The 17,855-nt window shown below is 38.1% G+C and overlaps 1 protein-coding gene across 3 annotated transcripts in view; it reads left to right on the top strand.

The window, feature by feature from the left end:
* lpp (LIM domain containing preferred translocation partner in lipoma) overlaps window positions 1–17,855 on the top strand; it is a 135,469-nt gene that overhangs the window by 1,785 nt on the left and 115,829 nt on the right. For 2 of the 3 annotated variants that reach the window (XM_035654004.1, XM_035654006.1), the window contains exon 2: window positions 2,753–2,824. The gene's annotated coding sequence lies outside the window, so the exon portion shown is untranslated. Of the gene's footprint in view, window positions 1–2,752; window positions 2,825–4,705; window positions 4,787–17,855 lie in introns of those variants that run through there. The other variant, XM_035654005.1, reaches the window with a different exon arrangement.

The following is a 17,855-nucleotide window of genomic DNA, read 5'->3' as shown; positions in this document are numbered from 1 at the left end:
TCAAATCAATAACACCAAGGTCCCCTGTGTGTGCTGTCATCAAACCGAATACATCTGCGTCGCTCAGACACATTTTTGAACACATTAAACGGAACTGTCTTTAAAATCTCTGGCTAAAAAGGACTCATTTGACAGCGTTGATGATGTTAAAGTTAAAAGATGAGTGCCTCAGCTGCCTTTGAGCGCGGGCCCCCCTGGTAGGTTTAGTCAAGTTGTTCTACTGTTTGTGTTTCTTGGCATATTTTAATGAGGGTCTCCTTTTCTGGAAGGAACAGCATCAGTTTCTCAGACTCAAAATGCACAGTTTTAGAGTAGAGCATGATGTCGAGACGGTGGGCTTTCAGAAAGTGTCACATGTATGAATGATACCAAGAAGCCAGTGTGCATCTCTATTATCTATGGTAAGTGTGGTCTATTGGTAACTTTCGTGTATTGCTATTACATTTGATCCACAGGGCTGAGCATCCAATTTTACAAAAAGGGAATATCAGGCAATCTTTGCCAGAAGGTCATTTAAAAACACTTACTGCTGTGCTAAAGGTATTTCCAGAATCTTCAAAGACTCTTATAACGGATGAAAACTACTCCGTCTGCTCCATGATAAAAGTTGCACCTCTTTTTCCTAATCCAAACTAAGAGCGTATCTGAAAAGGACGCGTCTCCTTGCTCAATTTGAATAACTTGAACCAAAAGAAAAGGCTGGTTATATAGCTTCTTTCTGATATTTTATATTTTCATCCAAAATAGTGTGTTAATAAAGACGTGTGTCTTAATCTACCTAGATTAGAAGATGCAGTCGCAACTTTAGAAACCAGTTAAAAGTTAATTGTATCATGCAACACAGAATATTTTTTAATCCAGGTGGTTAGAAGACTGAGGAATCTCAAACTACTTTAGGTTTTTATTTGAGTCCATTTTGGATGCTTATCCCTGTGTCCCGAGTGTAATGGTAATACACCAGAGGCACCAGAGATACGAGATGTCATATGGGTAGTGGAACAGCCTTCAATGTATAACCTGCATGGACCACAGAAAAAGGTTACCTCGTCATGTTAGAGGAAATCAAAAACAAAGTGTATACTTTAGAATGACACAATCAAGCATGATCAGACTTACGACACAACTCACAGGACATAGCAAGTACATGTCAGTGCCCGCTTAACATTCCTACTGTGCTCTCAGGTAGGGCCGTGACATGTAGTAGGCTGGTTTGCACAACAGTACTGTTGTTTGTCTATTACTTAAATCCACGTGGATTCTAATTGTTCTGTAAGAATTGTCCTACAGAACAATGGCATTGTTGGTACCGGACAATGCCTGCATCATTCCCACAAGACTCCTTCACAACTGAAGCATATTCCTCACTGAGTTGTTTTTGTAAGTGTCTAATTAATGACATTCACTGACTTAACATGAGTTTGCCTCTCCTCAGACTCCTTTCTCAAGTTTTACACTTAACTACATTACTTGCTCTATCGACTGTGCATGCAGTTTGTCTCCTTCCACTAGCCTACCCTATTAGCTCTCTCAGTTGTGCAGCAGTAAAAAGAACTGTAATCATATGCAGTGTGTTTGCAGGTTTATTGCCCTAGATAGTATGCATCTGGTTCCTTTTTAAAAAGGCTTTGTCGTTGTGTCAGAAAGCTTCATCCTCAAGGTCCATGGGAGAACGTGTGGCCTTCAGATAATGAGAGCGGAAGTATCTGTACATCCTCTCCAAACTCTGAGAGACTGCTGCCGGGCAAAACTAAATTCAGAGTAAAGATGAGTGCTGTCCTGTGCTTTTACCATCACCAACAACGCTTCCTCTACTGTTGCTAGTGTACTTGGTGTAAGTTATTGTGCAAAACATAAACTGACATAGTTATTGGACACAAACTCAGTCAGGTATATTATCGATCTCCACAAACTCCACACACTTACATACTAAATTAAACCACACAGCTTGTCAGCTCAATCATTATTACCAACAAGTCATTTCTAAAAGTAATTTATCAACAAATGCATGTAACAGCTATAGGTTTACTGGGTGTGTATTAGAAAATAAGCAGCAAAGACGTCACAGAACATGACAGACATCATTTTACATTTTATAGCATCTATGTATTAATTAAAAGCATCAATAGATGAACGTGAAGTTAAATCCTTAAACTGCACATGGTAGCCTTTTGTATTCAGTACTGAGAGAGCAAAGAAATGCTCTCTATTATCACCAGTGATATCGAGAATGAAATTATTAAGAGTTACAATAGTAAGTGAATATATTAGAAGAATATAGTAGATAATTATATTGTTGATGTTGTTCTATGAGTGCTGCTAATATGATATTATACCAAAAGACTGGATCATTGTTATGAAACACTTTCACATTTGATTTAATTTTGATCTTCTCCTCACTAAATGATTGTTACACTGTGGTGAAATATTTTCTGCAGTGTCACTTGTCAGCATTGTTTTGCCTGTACTGTGTCTTTGCATTGAAATATTACTCCAGCGGGCTGTGACAGGTGCCTGCTGAAAGATGACTAAAATTTAAATGGACAACTTACGGTCAGGTTCGTAAAGGATTTATAGGGGCCGGCCTGTGATTCATCTTTTCACTGATGAACGACACAGTCATGGAAAAAAAAAAAAAAATCTATGAGTTGACAGAACCCACTTACCATGTTGGTGTGGTCCTGCTCAGCACAATTACAGTTATGTAATCCATTTGAGTAATACAGAGGTGTCTCCTGTTTCTTAACCTCAACAGATTTCAACATACAGTGAAGGACATCGCTTCAACAATCTCCCAGAAATCCCAGAAATCCAGAGAGGAGGAAAGGTAAAATCATTTTTGCTGTACTTCGCTGCATTGGACTTTACATACTTGTGCTTTAATGTCAGGTGTTAGTAGAACGTTTTTGTTTGGAAGGTTGTGTGTCTTAACTTCTAGTTAAAAGCACAAGAATATGGACATATCATTTAGCAACCCAGAGCCAAGTGGCCCTCAGAAACCATCACAAATTTATCACAAAATATGTTTTGTTGTCCCCCAATGTGAGTACTTGTTAGTAAATCATTGTTTTCCATGATATCTTTCAGTAAGAATTCTTATTAACTTGTAATTGCTGTGAGGTCTTGGTGAGCTTTTGTACGGCAGGTGCAATGTCACCTTTTTTTAGGCCATGTTTCAAACTGCAGGGAAAGTAGGGTACTACTGCGCACTGTATGTGGACAAAGTTGTATAAAGCCTTTTGTGGCTCCAGAGTGAGCTCCAGAATATCTGAGAAACTGCCTCGAATGATGTCATTTGAATGAAAAAAAGTCTGGAATGTGGACTTTAAAAGGAGTGATGTTATCAGAGCTCTGTAGCCGCTCCTTATCTCGGCTTGAGGGTAGTGTCTCGAGGCTACATTAGTCACTACCTGCATGAAACACCTCTAACTGAATTGTCGGTGATCGAGTTGCATTGTGGGTAATGTAGGTGCCAGATTTTGACAAAGAAGAATACATGGAATTAAAAAAAAAGATGATATATGTTTTTTTGCTGCATCAGTTTAGCATCCAGTGCAGTCAAAGCATGTGGCGTCATTATGTATCCCAACTGGCTCATAGCTGAGTTTATTGCATACAATCTGGTTTGGCTTATTGTAAAAAGCACACATTATACAGCTACGGCCAAATCTTTTATTCTAGTCTTTAGATCTTTTTTATTATTGTTAAGACTCTAATCTCTGCATTGACATTGCAGCCACATTCTCATGTGGTCCTGTTTAGCCGTCTCTTCTAATTTTTCTCATGTTTTCTCAAGTGCCTGACAAATGTTGCATTAGAGTTACATCGATTCTTATTAGACTGTCCAGACTGATTTAGCTTAGCTGCGGATCAAAATTGTACCAGATTTCTGACTTTAGGAATTATAAAGAAAAGCAGTGACTGTATTCAAAATGCAAACAAATAAATATTTTTTAAAGAATCTGTGGACATTTAAGAATTTCAGCCCCCTGAATGGGGTCTGTTCCTTTGGGATTTGTATGAAGTGGGTTGTGCCGTTTCAACGTTTCAACTCTCAAGCCAAATTGCTCTTTAAAACAATTCCAATCCCGGCAGGACGGTGTAATGTCCTCTCTTAGCGGCTCTTAATAATACCTTGATCTCCGCTGACCTATGCCACTCATGGGGAGTAATCAGACTTTAATTATACATTCTTAATCACTTGAAGACAATCTGTGTGACAAGACAGCTTCTCACAGTAAATGGGTTCTCTATACCTTCTATTCTGGCCCTGGTTACCTCATGAACAAAAAAAGTGATATATGTCTATCTTTCTCTTCATTTTTGCAATTTATTGAGATTCCCATTCTCAGTTTCAGTTTTCATCTTCTCCTCACTACATTTTGACTATCTACCCATAAAAATGCAGCTTGTAGGGCAGGCTCACAGTGTTACCCATCTTAGGTCAGACCGAACTCAAACCGATTGTGAAAAGTTCTCTACAATCATCATTATTATTCCTAGTGAAAGGTATGCACCACAGAACTGGCTCTGCTGAGTGACTCTGGCTCACAGACTATGGCATTCCAAGTTAAAAGCAAACCAAACTGATATTGCCCTCAATACTGTCTTCATATTTTCTCCATATTTGGAAATGTTTACCTCCTCATGATGGTTGACAGAGGTTGGAAGAGGGGATGTGAGTCATTTCAGCTGCATAAGGCTTTCTAGGGGTGAGAGGAGCCTTCCAAGTGACTGCCATTTAGTGAAGCTAGCAGTTTTCTGTGCTTCAATGATCTAAGGAGAAACTGTGAGTATCATTCTGTGCTCAATTTTAGTTTTAATATTTTAGTTTTATGGTTGAAATTTGTTATTGTCAGAATAGCCATTAATATTCATCTAATGAGGTGAAAGAAGCTAAATTGATTGATTCATCCATGTCTTATTTTTGCATTGTCAAAAACTGTGTATATGCTGCGTGTGGGGAACTTGTGTCACTATTTGTCACTGCTTGATTGAAAGTTTGAGAGGTGTAAAGGAGATGCCATTGCTATTTCCTTGCATCAGACACAACCCCAATACACAATGTTCCCGTGCGTCTCGGCAAGCATGGAAAAGACAGGGAATTGATATTGACTGCTCGCCGGCTCACCAGATGTTATGGGAAAGTTTTTTGAGAAATTTGGACTAACTCAGCACTGCAGTGAGAAATGTTTTTGACCATGAGGCTGACCTTGTATACAACTGTCTGTCAGTAATATGAGGAGGTTAGAGATGAAGGTGAGAAGTCTGTTGTGTCTGACCAAATTGAATAAACAGCAAAGGATAGAAATAGTTAAATAGCCCAGTATGTTTTCCTGTAGATGACTTGTGGTTGTGTGAGTTGGGGGCAGCTCGGGTCATTGAAGAATTCTGGTTTTGCAAACATCCACTCTAACTGATATCTACAAATTTCACAGGTCTGACCTTCCTCCTGGCTCTTACTTTCACAACATATAGTGGCAGGCGCCTGGCAGTAGTAGTAGTGGGGAGAGGTAAATGATTTTACTTAGCTTTAAGGGCTTTAAGCTTTAAGTTGCTGCTGACTTTAGCGATGGTGTGGTGTGGTATGATTATCTAATTACATTTATCTTTAAATGATGCTCAGACTGTTCAGCCCTTAGAGGTACTTAGCCTTTTTAGCGTTTGTGTGCCAGTGTCAATTGTTCTTTTTTTAATTTTTTAATCGAGTTATTGGAAACTCGATTCTGTATGCTTACACAGTCTATGAACTGATACATATATCATATTTTCAGCCATGCTTGACTTTTTCCCCCTATATTAGTAATAGTCATCATCAGGTCAAAATATTAATTTGTCCAGTACTTTGGTTTATGCCCAAATACCTGCAAAACTAATGAGATTCCCATCAGCCTCAGTGGTAGTTTGTATGTAGTACTAATTTAATTCAGTTTTATTTGTACGCCGCCAAATAATAACATAGGTTATCTCGAGACACTTCTTTCATATAGTGCAGGTTTAGAAACTACTCCTTATTAAATTATTTACAGAAACCCAACAATTCCCTCCATGAGCAAGCACTTGGCAACAGTGGCAAGGAAAAACTTGGTGGGTGGCCGTCCGCCTCGACCGGTTGGGTTTAGAGAGAATTAGTAAATGTTAGCATGCTAACAGGTTAAATTAAGATGGAAAACAGTATACCTGCTAAACATTAGCATATTACTAATATGCTAATACATTAGCATTTTCATGTTAGCATTTTTGACATCAGCTTATAGCTCAAAGCATCACTGTGCTTAAATACAGCCTCACAGCTAGCATGGCTGTAGACTATTAGACTTTTTTTTTCCTAAAATTCTTCCAGTTTAGGGAACTTTAGGGGTCAAAGTATTTACCCGTTGGCCTTTAAAGTCAAACTGTATAACCTTTGGAGGTATAAATATAATTTTTTTTCTTCTTAACATTGTCTTACTTGGTCTGGTATGACCATTGGCATATGACCAGTGGTAGCAAATGTTAGCAAAGTTTAAGAAAAATTGCTATGTAACTGATTTTACTGAATCATTCAGTTCTTTGAGTTGACTATGACTCTTCTCCACCTACTGTTACACTATGTTTTAGCATTTAGCATTATCTATCTATAGTCGTTTTATTGGAAAGAGACTGACAAAACTCCTCCTCACGACCTCTCCTCAGAGTTGAATGTTAAAATGATTGAATGAATATAAAACTGGGAAAAAGAGTGCTTTGACTTTTACACACCCTGTTGGAGACTTTGTATATTTAGAGATCAGTTTGATAAGATTTACAATAATCTAACAAATATTGAACTATTACCAGTGCAATTTATTGAAATTATTGTAGTTTGTTACTATTTTTATTCACAATTACAATAATAAGCAGTGACTGACACCGATCGTTGGTTACATCAGTCTCTGAAATGACTTAATCTGCTCTCATTCTACTTTGCGGCCCTTAATTTCAAGATGTTAGCATTGCCAGATTGGGAGAGATTATATGTGTTTTCAAGACAAGTCTTTCAAATGAGTCCCGTCAACAAATTAAGGCTTGATTAACAAGAGCAATTACACTGAGGGTCCAACTGGGCTGAGGAGAATCAAGCTAAAGTGGAGGAGATTATCTTTCTTATTAAGGAGAATCACTTTAAGGGTTTGATTACTTTGTTAAATTCTTGATTACTCTTTAACTAAGGAGGCCTTCTAAACAGCTATTTTTTCTATACTGTTGAGAGTTAGAGTGCAGTTTGAACACTGAGACTGTATGTAAACGTGCAGTGCCGCTTCTGTTTACTCTCAGCAAAAAAATCCATCGGGGCACCAACAATGTTAGAAATGACATATTGAAGATTTGTTAGAGCTTTGGGGTTTTTTCTGGTTGATTGGAATTGAAATGCAGCAGTAGTATTTGAAATGTATTTCACCCTAAGCGAATACTATCCAGTAACACATTTGGCAGTAATGACAGCTTTAAGTACTATTATATGTCAGTATCTGCTTGGCACAATCTAAGTTGAATTTTTTTCTCTTTCCCAGTCAAGCTGGATGGTGAGTCAATAAACAGTCTGAGGCGCATTATTTTTCAATAGATGTCAAGGCTTTGGCCGTGTCTCTCATTTTAATGTTGATTTGGCTGTATGCTGGTGGCCACTATTGTGTTTGAACATAAATCACTGCTTCAGTTTAAGGTCTTTGGCACTGAGAGATTCCCCTCAAAACTTTTCCTACGTTTATTTTTCTCCCAATACAAAAAGAATTACCCACACCCACTGCATGATGTCATGGCCTTCCTTCATAGTGGGATGCTCTTTGATATATGATGGGATGTCAACAGCCTCCGCCAGACACTTTGTCGTGTCTGAAGAATTCAGTTTTTATTTTTTAGAATAAAATACCTTTTGTTTAACGCATCCTTTTCCTTCATTTACTTTTTTGTTTTTCAGTAAAGCTTTCACTCTGGCTTTAGAGTCCAGATTTCCCCACGGGAAAAGCCTTGTGCTGCTGCCAGTGATCTCTGTACTTCTGACTTTTTCAAAATGTCTAAATTCTTCTCCAATGTGTCTCATCAGTTGGCCCTCTAATTTACAACTCTGAATAGCCCCTAATTTAAATTCCCTAGCTTACCATGAAATAGAACTTCAGCATTTCAGAGCACCTGTATGGACATCCCAAGGACATTTACAATTGTGCATTTAGGTGCATAAAATATGTGTCTCTGACAACATTTTTTATCATTAATACATTTGAAAGCTAAAACGATTCTTTTTAAATAAAATTAAATCTGGCATCAGAATTTCAACCATGATATTACCGGCCACATTGCATGTTAAACTTGTAAATGACGTCATTGCTGATTACTCATGAGAAAAAGCCAAGTCAACAATGGCTATTTCCAACATAACTGATACAGTCAGGAAGCTCCTAAACATCAACAACAGCTAAGTATTGTTGTCAAACTGAAAGGAAAATGGTCTCTCTCCAAAGTGGTGATGATCTTCTGAAACTTTTGGGGTATTTTTGTGGGCCTTTTTTTCTGCTTTAGTTTAGTTAATACTTTTTGGAAAATCAGCACTAGCAGGGCAGCAGGGACTTTTTCAGAGGTAGGCAACGAGACTAGAACTCTTTTTGCTTTTTGTTGAAATGAGTACCTGTAAAAGATACTGGGATACCCAGAAAACTCTCTGTTGTCAAAACTTTTACTTTGTTTTGAGCCCGATTACACCCATCCCTTTTCACATTCTGGATAGTGAAAATGGCTATTTACTGATCATCAATACTTCTGTGTAAACAGTAAACAGCAGTAATCTTTGACATTGACATAATCAGTGGAGTGATTGTGTGCCAGAAGTGACATTTTCTCTGTTCCCCTATCATTTAAGATCAGATGCCACTAATTGATTAATCTCACATTAGGGAGAGGCTTGAGGCTAATGGGACACTACACAATGTGACTGATACAGTTGCTCAGCATGCAGTGACAGATGCCAGCCTCTAATGACTCTAAATTACTGAAGCATGTTGTGAGCAAAACACAGAGCTGTGATTATGTGCAAAAACGTATAACCTGAAAACAACATAAATCAGATTAAAATAAGGAAAGGATAAAAGATGATGGTTGGTGTTTCAACTTAAAATATGCTTTTACTTTTCTAGGTCAACAAAAAGTAGCGAAACCAATCAAAGAACATGTATTTATGGTGTCAAAGTTGCTAAATGATCAACATTGTGAATTACTGGAAATGTCAAAGAAGCTTCTTCAAATTAATTTAATTAGATTTTTTATTTTTATTTAAAAAGCTCTTGAAAGTAGACTTTAGTCTTTTAAAAGTGTCCATTACACAGTACAATCACATTACAAAGCAGTCTTGACAGAAAATCGAGACTGTAAATTATAATACTGACCTATAATGGGATATCAGCTACTACCAGGCAAGTGTTAAGGGTTAAAAAGAATGTAAATGGCCCATTAAAGCCGGTGCTGTTTGCCTTCTGGAGTAATTCTACAACCATTTTGAATTGAACTCTTAACCTGACAGGAGTTCCTCTTGATCTTGATTAAGAGAAAAAAAGGAAAGGAAGGCTTGCTTCTATAGACAGATAGAAACAGTTAAAGCGGTGTGTAAAACTGGATGTTTCAGGATATCAGTTTTGGAGAACCTGATGATGTAGGAATTTAGAGCTTTGCCATGTTCAGTCACTTGTTGTGTCATTGTAGCCGTGAGTCGCTGGTGTCAGCAGCAGAAAGTTTTACCCTATCACTCTTTGAAAGAGCTATGTTAACAGAGCTGCATTTATCAGTCTATTGGCACACTGTACGTGGGCATATTTCACGTGGCTCATTGGCAGGATTAATTGCCAACAAGTCCCCTGTGGTCCAAGAATGCAATTACCTACTGACCCAAATCATTCTCCTGGCTGGAAGTCAGTGTCTCTGTTCTGGCAGTTACACCTGGGACTGAGTCTTCACATAACCTCACACTCACCCCTCGATGCGTCCTTACATCAAGGCAGTCTGTGGTTTTAATGTTTGTGTGATATTCACGGCATGTATGAAAATTAGAGGAGTGACGAGTTATTTATTACCCATGAGACCACTTTGTGCTATCAGGAATTAAACAGAGATATTCACTTACCTTCTAATTTTACCTCCTTATTTGGGGTTGATCTGCATTAGTGTGGTATCCTCTTTTCAGGAATAGATGTACTTTGAATTTAGGCCATATCTGTCGAAAATGAGGTTTTCCTTACCTGACCTATTCATTTAAAGGTCCAGTGTGTAACATTAAGGAGGATCTATTGGCAAAAATGCCCTACATTGATGTTACTGTCTGGCAATATTGTGGCTTTTTTCCCCACAATTTTCTGAAATTTTGTAGACAAACAAATCCATATTATAGAGCGCAGACAGGGGATGTTTGTTGTGAAAGAGTCACCTCAACGTGATTTCCTTCTCTTATATAGTAATATTGTCTATGATGTCAATCGGTGGCTCATACTGATTAACCTTAATTGGATTTCAAACGGGACATAGAAACAAACAAAGATAAAAGCCAAGGCTTAACTGAATGGAAGCCATTTATTTCTGGTGTTGTTAGGAGCACTAATGCAGTAAGATTTAGACTTTAAAGCATTGCTAATGCTATTACAATTATACACAGTGAAAGAGATGGAGGGGACTACTACATACTATTGGTTTGTCACAGCATAAAGAGAAAAGCTTCTTTGTGTCTCCACAAGTGCATTTACTTTCCTTATTGTCATGTCATATCTAAATACATAGGAGGTTAAAGGTTATGGTCTGGGTCTTAGTGAGTTGCCCCATGCTTTATTAATGGATTACCCAATTGTATATGATGTAGCATGTATTGTGGATCAAGTACCATAGTGCAACCACTATAAGCACACAGCCTATACATGGCTTGCCTGCTATTTGAGCTCCCTGCCTGCTTTTTAGGTCTCAGGCTGTGGGGTTTAAACTGAGGTTGAGAGGGACCTTACGTGTCAGGTTTGAGGTCACTTGTGTTAATATCAGACTGATCCAGTACATTAGATACATTCCCTTATCTCTTTTATTTGTCGTAGAAGCATCAAATTAGGCATAAACATACAAAGCAAAGCCCTAGACTCTTCTTGCCACCTTGGAGGGAATCACTTTTTTTACAGGGTTTTTTTAATGATAAAAGCATTGAGAAGCTAGCCTCTGGATTTTTTTCTCCCACACGTAGGGATGGGATGACAACTCATTATAAAGTTATTATAAAGTTTTGGTTTCTGTTAATATCATTATGAGACAGCACTATTCGTTTACAGTAATACTTTTTAGTATGTAAAGAGGGGTGCTTGCTCTTCTCCCATGTGCTGCAGTAGTGCTATTTTGCAATAGACACTCTGTTTTGTTGAATGGTGGAGAGATATTGTTAATTCATATGTTTAATTATGAAAATGAAATTTAAAACTAATAATATATGTAGAGATAGTATTGGCTAAGTTGATCACTCAGCCTTGCTGCCAATATGGCCCAGTGTGCATTTGCAGTATTACAAGAAAAAAAGGTTTATGAAATCAAATAGACAGGAACTCCAACAACAAACAAGGTCAATTATTACTCTTTGTATTATGAATTATAAGCCATGGAGGTTTTATATCTAGCAGGCAGGTTGGCTTATGCACTGGGTGAGCAATTTTCAGTCAAGTGAATGGGCGCCATTTTGGAGTCAGGCAGTAAATTCCTCTCATACATCCATGCCTCAACTCAATTCTCGTTAAAACTAAAATGTTTTTGACATCTGAAATCCAAATGCCCCCTAATATAATATTGCTTTGTAGCTACTGCAGCCCTCAAGCCAATAGTCAAGTGTGGTTTATGTGATGGGGGGAGGCTAGCAATCACCCCAAATCACATTTGATTAGATATATTTATGTACAGTATATGTGCTTAAGTGCAGGATCAGGATCAATTGCCATTGTAGATATCACATTATTTAAATGCATTACAGGAAGAGAAAGAGGGGTTTCAGTGTATAAATACATATATTTTGCATATACCGAGCAATAACTGTCAACACCAGGAACTTCTGGAAAATATATTTGTTACTTCACTGTGGTTTTGGTGATTTTAAAGCTTACAAAATCTCTTTGTGATGCTGTTGTCAGTGACGGCTGAACCATCATAGTAACCGTTAACCAATCATAATCTCTGAATTTACTGCAACAGTGGAAGCCTCTGAAGTTTTTAAATGGTTTTGACAGGAGCACAGAGCTCAGTGCAGGCCCTCTGCGGTATGGATAGTGGTCTCTCTGCATGTGCTCTCTGTAGCATGGATATTGCACATGCAGACAAAAGCATAAATTTGACAAAGATTCTTGTATTGAGATAGAATTCAACAATGCATTAACGTTACATTTGAGATTGACAGGACCAGAAGAAATGTCCATCCTAAGCACTGAATGCTCACAGACTTTGAGATTGTGAGTGCAGGATACTGTATAAGAAATTGGATAATGGGAAATTAGTTGTTACCTGGGGAGAGGCTTTGCTGTGTCCATTATTCTTTCATCTGAAGTTCAGACTTATAGAGAGTGTACATACTGACACTAAAAGTCTGTAAGAGAGCCCTCCAAACACTTGACATGTTCACTACAGGACAGCCCTGAGCTCTCAGACTTATCAGAAATGAATGTCAAAGTCTGAGAGTCTGTAAAAGTGGACTTTGGGTCTGGGTCATGGGGCAGTAGAAGGAGGGCACACACGAAATATGTCACATATAATTGTAGTGGTCGATGTTCGAGCTCACAGTCAGTCAAGCAGGCGATGTAACTGAGTGTACAAACTGGGCAATCAGCAGACAGACGACACAGGTTGGACTACTACGGCAGCACCACAATACAGGCCTGGTAGGCAGGTGACTGGGTAAGGTGAAACGCAGTGGAGGCAACCAGTGGGAAGGTAAGGAATGACATACTGTAGAAAATACTAGAAAATCCATTGAGATTAGGCTGCATCTGTCTGAATGTGCCTGAAGTTGAAGAGGAGATAGGGAGATAATGTACCCAAAGAAATACATTCAAGTGTTTTTTTGTTAGCTTGTTTTGTTGAAGTTTATTCCTCTCTACATTCCCTGCATATACTGACTGAAAGGTTAATACAAGGACTCAAAGTGAGGTATCTTATTAGTCAGAAAGAATTTGTATTTTTAATTCTAGTGGAAGGAGATGAAAATTATAAGATGATGATTCTTCAGAAAATTCTACCACTCGTGAAACTATGTGTACTTACATCTACAAGAGGTATAATCAAAAATTCCAACTGGGGCTTTGACAGTCACTCCGGTGCATTCAGCATGGGAGCTTCCTCACCTCTAAGTGAGAGCCGACTGTATTCTTGGTCCAGGTGAAGCTCTCATGAATGGTTTGCAGGTCAGGTATAAATCAAATGAGCCACTTGTTTCCTGTTGGGGGTATTTCCTGCACTCCATTCTACCCTCAGGCGGATTCCTGTAAGCCCAGTGGTTCTGTACTGTACCTGGTTCAAAAAAGGTAACGTGCTCTAATTTAATTTGAACATGCCTTTCACTTTGCTGCGATGCTGTAAAGACGTGGTTATAAATACACCATAAAGCCCAGGGAAAAGGCCAAGGTGTTTTCAGGGATATGTATTTTTCATTGGCTCGGCTCCCTTTTCAGGCTGTAAACATTAAGGTCCAATCAAGCTGTCCATTGTAGGAGCACTTAGAAAGAATGTGTCCACGGTATGTCTGTATGAGAATAATGTTTGGGTCAGCTGTTGTTAAAAAAATGCTTCATGAGTGTTCAAACACATCATATATAACCTGTAAAAATAGCTGAATGATCCCAAGTGCAGCATGAAGACCAAGATGAGAGTTAGAGGAAGAATGTGACACATGTGCACTTGTTTTTAGTCTCTTTCAAGCCCGTCCATCATAACCTGATAAATAAAGACCTTTTCAGGGCCTAAATTACATTTCTTTGACAGATTGGGAGTCTTTAGAAATGTGTTAATGGTCTAATGTACTTGGATGATCACTTGTGTTTGATAGCAAATTACTCTATCTGAATGTTTAATGGGTTTGATAATTTGAGTTTTTAACTCATTGTGTTTTTTTCCCTCGGTCTACAAGGCTGAAAATTGTTTAACCTAAGTTATCATAATGGATTTGGCATTGAATGAAATTGGTTCATTTTATTTGACTTTTTAAAAAATATGCCTGTACATTTCTGAGGGTCTGTGGTGTGATGGCAAATCTTTATGAATAACCTATTTAACTCAATTTAATCTAATGTATTGTAGGAAATGCATGGTTAATTAGCTGCAGTTGTGGAAGGTCAGTTCCAGCAATTGAAAAGTAGTCCAGGTTAGGTTGTGGTGGTCAGTGGTAGGCAGTATTTTCAAAATGGGTACACAATGGGCTAAAGACTTTTTTTACTTGGTTATTGACTTATTGGCAATATTGGTGTTTTATTTATTATTGCTGTCACATGACTGCTTTACAAACTTGGCTAAGATTTTGTGTCCTCTAAAGCTTAATTTCTGCAAGACAGAGGTTTTCAGACTGCGAGGCGCTCCTTCCCAGGGGGCCGTGGGAGAGTTGAAGGGGGGTTTTGGAGGGAGAGGCGTGAGAAGAAGATTCTGCGAGAGGGGAAAGGGACAGGTCAATGGGAAGTTATTGTAGTCTGACCTGATGATTTCACCCGTTTTTAAGACGGTCAGAAGTTGGAACTGCAGCAGCATCTGTGACACACGTGTAGCCCTTTAAAACCCTTAGCATCTGATTGCTTTAATTTATGTCAAAATTGTACTTCTTCTCTGACTCATATCTCAGTAAAATCTGAATATATAGACATGATACACATAGTTTTAAATGCAATGTAACTTCCAGAGGATATCATTATACTTTAAATTATTAAAGAGAAATGCTTCTCGTAACTCCAGAACTTGCCTGAAAATCATCATGGTTTTAAGTTTTCTTCACTATCAAAGTTATCCAGTTGTAGTTGATTGTACATCCATGGGTACATTGCAAACAGGAACTGCTGATTACTAATTTAGCATACTTTAATGGTGCCAAATCGCAAAAATGTTAACAAATATTGGCTAAAAAAATGCGGCTCAAGTTGTAGCCCTAAGCAAAACTCACTGAAACCATGTCAACATTATATTATAATATTATATATATTATTCCTATTTACATCTCACAAAGCATTATAGGAACTGTAGTTCCATATTGTGGAGTGGGAATTCTGTCTGGGTCTTATTTGGCCTTTTTTGGTCTTGATACACATTAGAAGATCACAAGAAAGTAACATTCAAGTGTCTCTTACAGCAGAGGTCAACAGTTCAACCATTGGTCAATTCAATTCCGACTGAATGAAAGAGCTGTTGTTCTTGTTGGCTTAGAAAAAATATCACCAGCACGCCATTTATTTTACACTGCCCATTATTTGTGTTTGTAAGAAGCAAATCTGTGATAGTTAAATTAAGCAGTTTAAAGGTCCAGTGTGTAACATTTAGGAGGATCTATTCCAGAAATGGAGAATAATATTCACAGGTTTGTTTTCATTAATAAAACTAACACTGGCTGTACATAGGGCCTTTTGCGTTTTTTGTGAGTTTCGCTGCCATCATAGTTTCTCCTATAAACTTCACAGCCCGCTCTCATTCCCAGGTGGTCAAATACAGATGCGAGTTGTGTTCATTTAGTTGCAATCTGCAGCTTCACCACAAAATTCTACACATTGGTCCGTTTTTAAAAAGGGACTTGTTTCATTCAAATAAAGTATATATTTGTATATATATTTCAGCACCAGGTTCAGATACGTTGGTGCAGAACGAGGCTCAGGAGTCAGGTTAGGTTTGAATGCCTCACTTAATCTTGGTCATATTTATTAGGATTTACATGAACCTTGTATTTACATGGTTATCTATAGCAGATTTATGTCAAATCATGTACATTTTGATGTAAACTATGAAAGTGAAAATCTTCTTTGGCACTGCTGCTATTTGCCTACCACTGCCTTATAGGCGCCTCTAGTACCAGCAAAGTTACAGTTCTGCTCAGTTCTGCTTTAAACTTATTGGGACTGGCTACAGTTGGCAACTGAGAGACAAACAAAAACCCATGAGCCCGTCTGACCTGCGCTTTCCACAATATCTGTCCAGATCACCAATTACACAACACTGTCTTTGCTGGCTTTGTCCCCAGATGTCTTGGCACAGAACGTGCTGAAACCCTTTTGTTTTTGTTAAGATTTGTAGCCCAGAGACAGTAAACCTAAGATCAATCGAATTTTAGTGGATAGGTTTCAAGTCCCACCACTTCTTTGAGAAAAAATCAAAGCAATTGGTCAGATATTGATGTTAGTATATCAAGTCTTTTTCTTAAATAATAGACTGTTGTTTGTATTAAGAAGGTTCCAGGAGTAAGTGTTTATCACTGCATGTGCGAGGGGTGGAGTTGCTGAAAAAAATTATTAGCACTCAGTAAATCCAGCCTGGGTAAATAAAGGTATAAATAAAATATCCAAACCACATAGAAATGGTGCACCATTTAAGTTGATGGCAAGACACGCAAACAGGAAGTGAGGCATATTTCCTTAAGACTTAATAAGGTCCCCAGCTAGCTGTTACTTTCTCACTCAGCTCTGTATGGGTGGATGGCACAGTAGTTGTGGTAACAGCACAAGTTTGGCCTTGATAGTAGTACATTGGGGGGAAAGCTGATGATGCTATTGGAGAGTAGACAGTTTTAACTATTTTTCTACCTTTTGTTACAAGATTTGTCCCAACAAAGAGTGCTGACGATGAGCTCTTTAGTATTCTTACTAGAAAAGAAAAGTTGTTGTAGAGTTTCTGTCGCCTTTCAATGCTTTGAGAACAACAAATTCTGTTCCATTTACCTGCTTGGTATTGGGGTGACAGCAGAAGTCTAATTGGCAGTTATGTCAAAGCTTCAGCAATTAGAAGTACAGCTATTTGCAAGGCTAGCGATCACTAAGGAAAATGTGAGAAAAATATGTTTTTATATGATGTTATTTTTGGTAGTTCCACACCGACAGCAATATTGACATACAATAGCAGGGTGTAAACAGGTGCTACCAGTGATACTAATTAAGGTTCCGTTCCACTCAGGTCAAACAGAGTCAGGGTGCTGCTGTTGGCTCACTGGAAAAGGCTCTGCTACACTAAATGGAACAGAACCTCAGTTAGTGTCATTGATAACACCTTTGATTACCCCACTGTTTTATATTGGCGGAGCTACACTCACTGGGGCTACAGCTAACAATTGCTTTTCATTTTTTTTCCCATTTAATTGATTAATCCTCAAGGGTATAAAATCAGAAGTTGTGAACAAATGTCTTGCATTGTCTGACTTGATTATTGAGTTAAATGATAGATTATCAAAATGGTTGCAGATTCACTTTCTGTTGATAATCAACGTTTCAGCTCTAATATTTGCACATTTATTCACAATGTTGCAATGGTTGGTTTAAGAAAATATTTAGACTCCATTAGGTTATTTCTCTGTCTTCTGATGTACTGTTTTAATAAGTGAAAGTGCATTTCCACATTTAACTGATCGTTAAGAGAAGCATTCTCTTTCTGTGGTAACTTAAAGTATACACCACTGTTCGGTTCTCAACACTAAAACTCCTAATTAAAAGTGGAAAGTAAAATAGTTTTTGTGGTAAACACATTAAAATTACTCCGTAATTGAGACTGCATTTTGAATAGCATCAAAAAAGAGTGTCAGACTGCATGTAAAGGCACCAAAATAGAGCTTGTTCATCAACATCATTTCCCTGGAGGAACATGTCCCCAGCACCCCGGCTGCTGGTTACTTTTCC

Source organism: Morone saxatilis, unplaced genomic scaffold, assembly GCF_004916995.1.
Source record: "Morone saxatilis isolate NCDOM2014 unplaced genomic scaffold, NCSU_SB_2.0 Contig12, whole genome shotgun sequence".
Classification (NCBI taxonomy): Eukaryota; Metazoa; Chordata; class Actinopteri; family Moronidae; genus Morone; species Morone saxatilis.
Note: the sequence above shows the minus strand (reverse complement) of the source record. Positions and strands in the feature narration are given on the sequence as shown.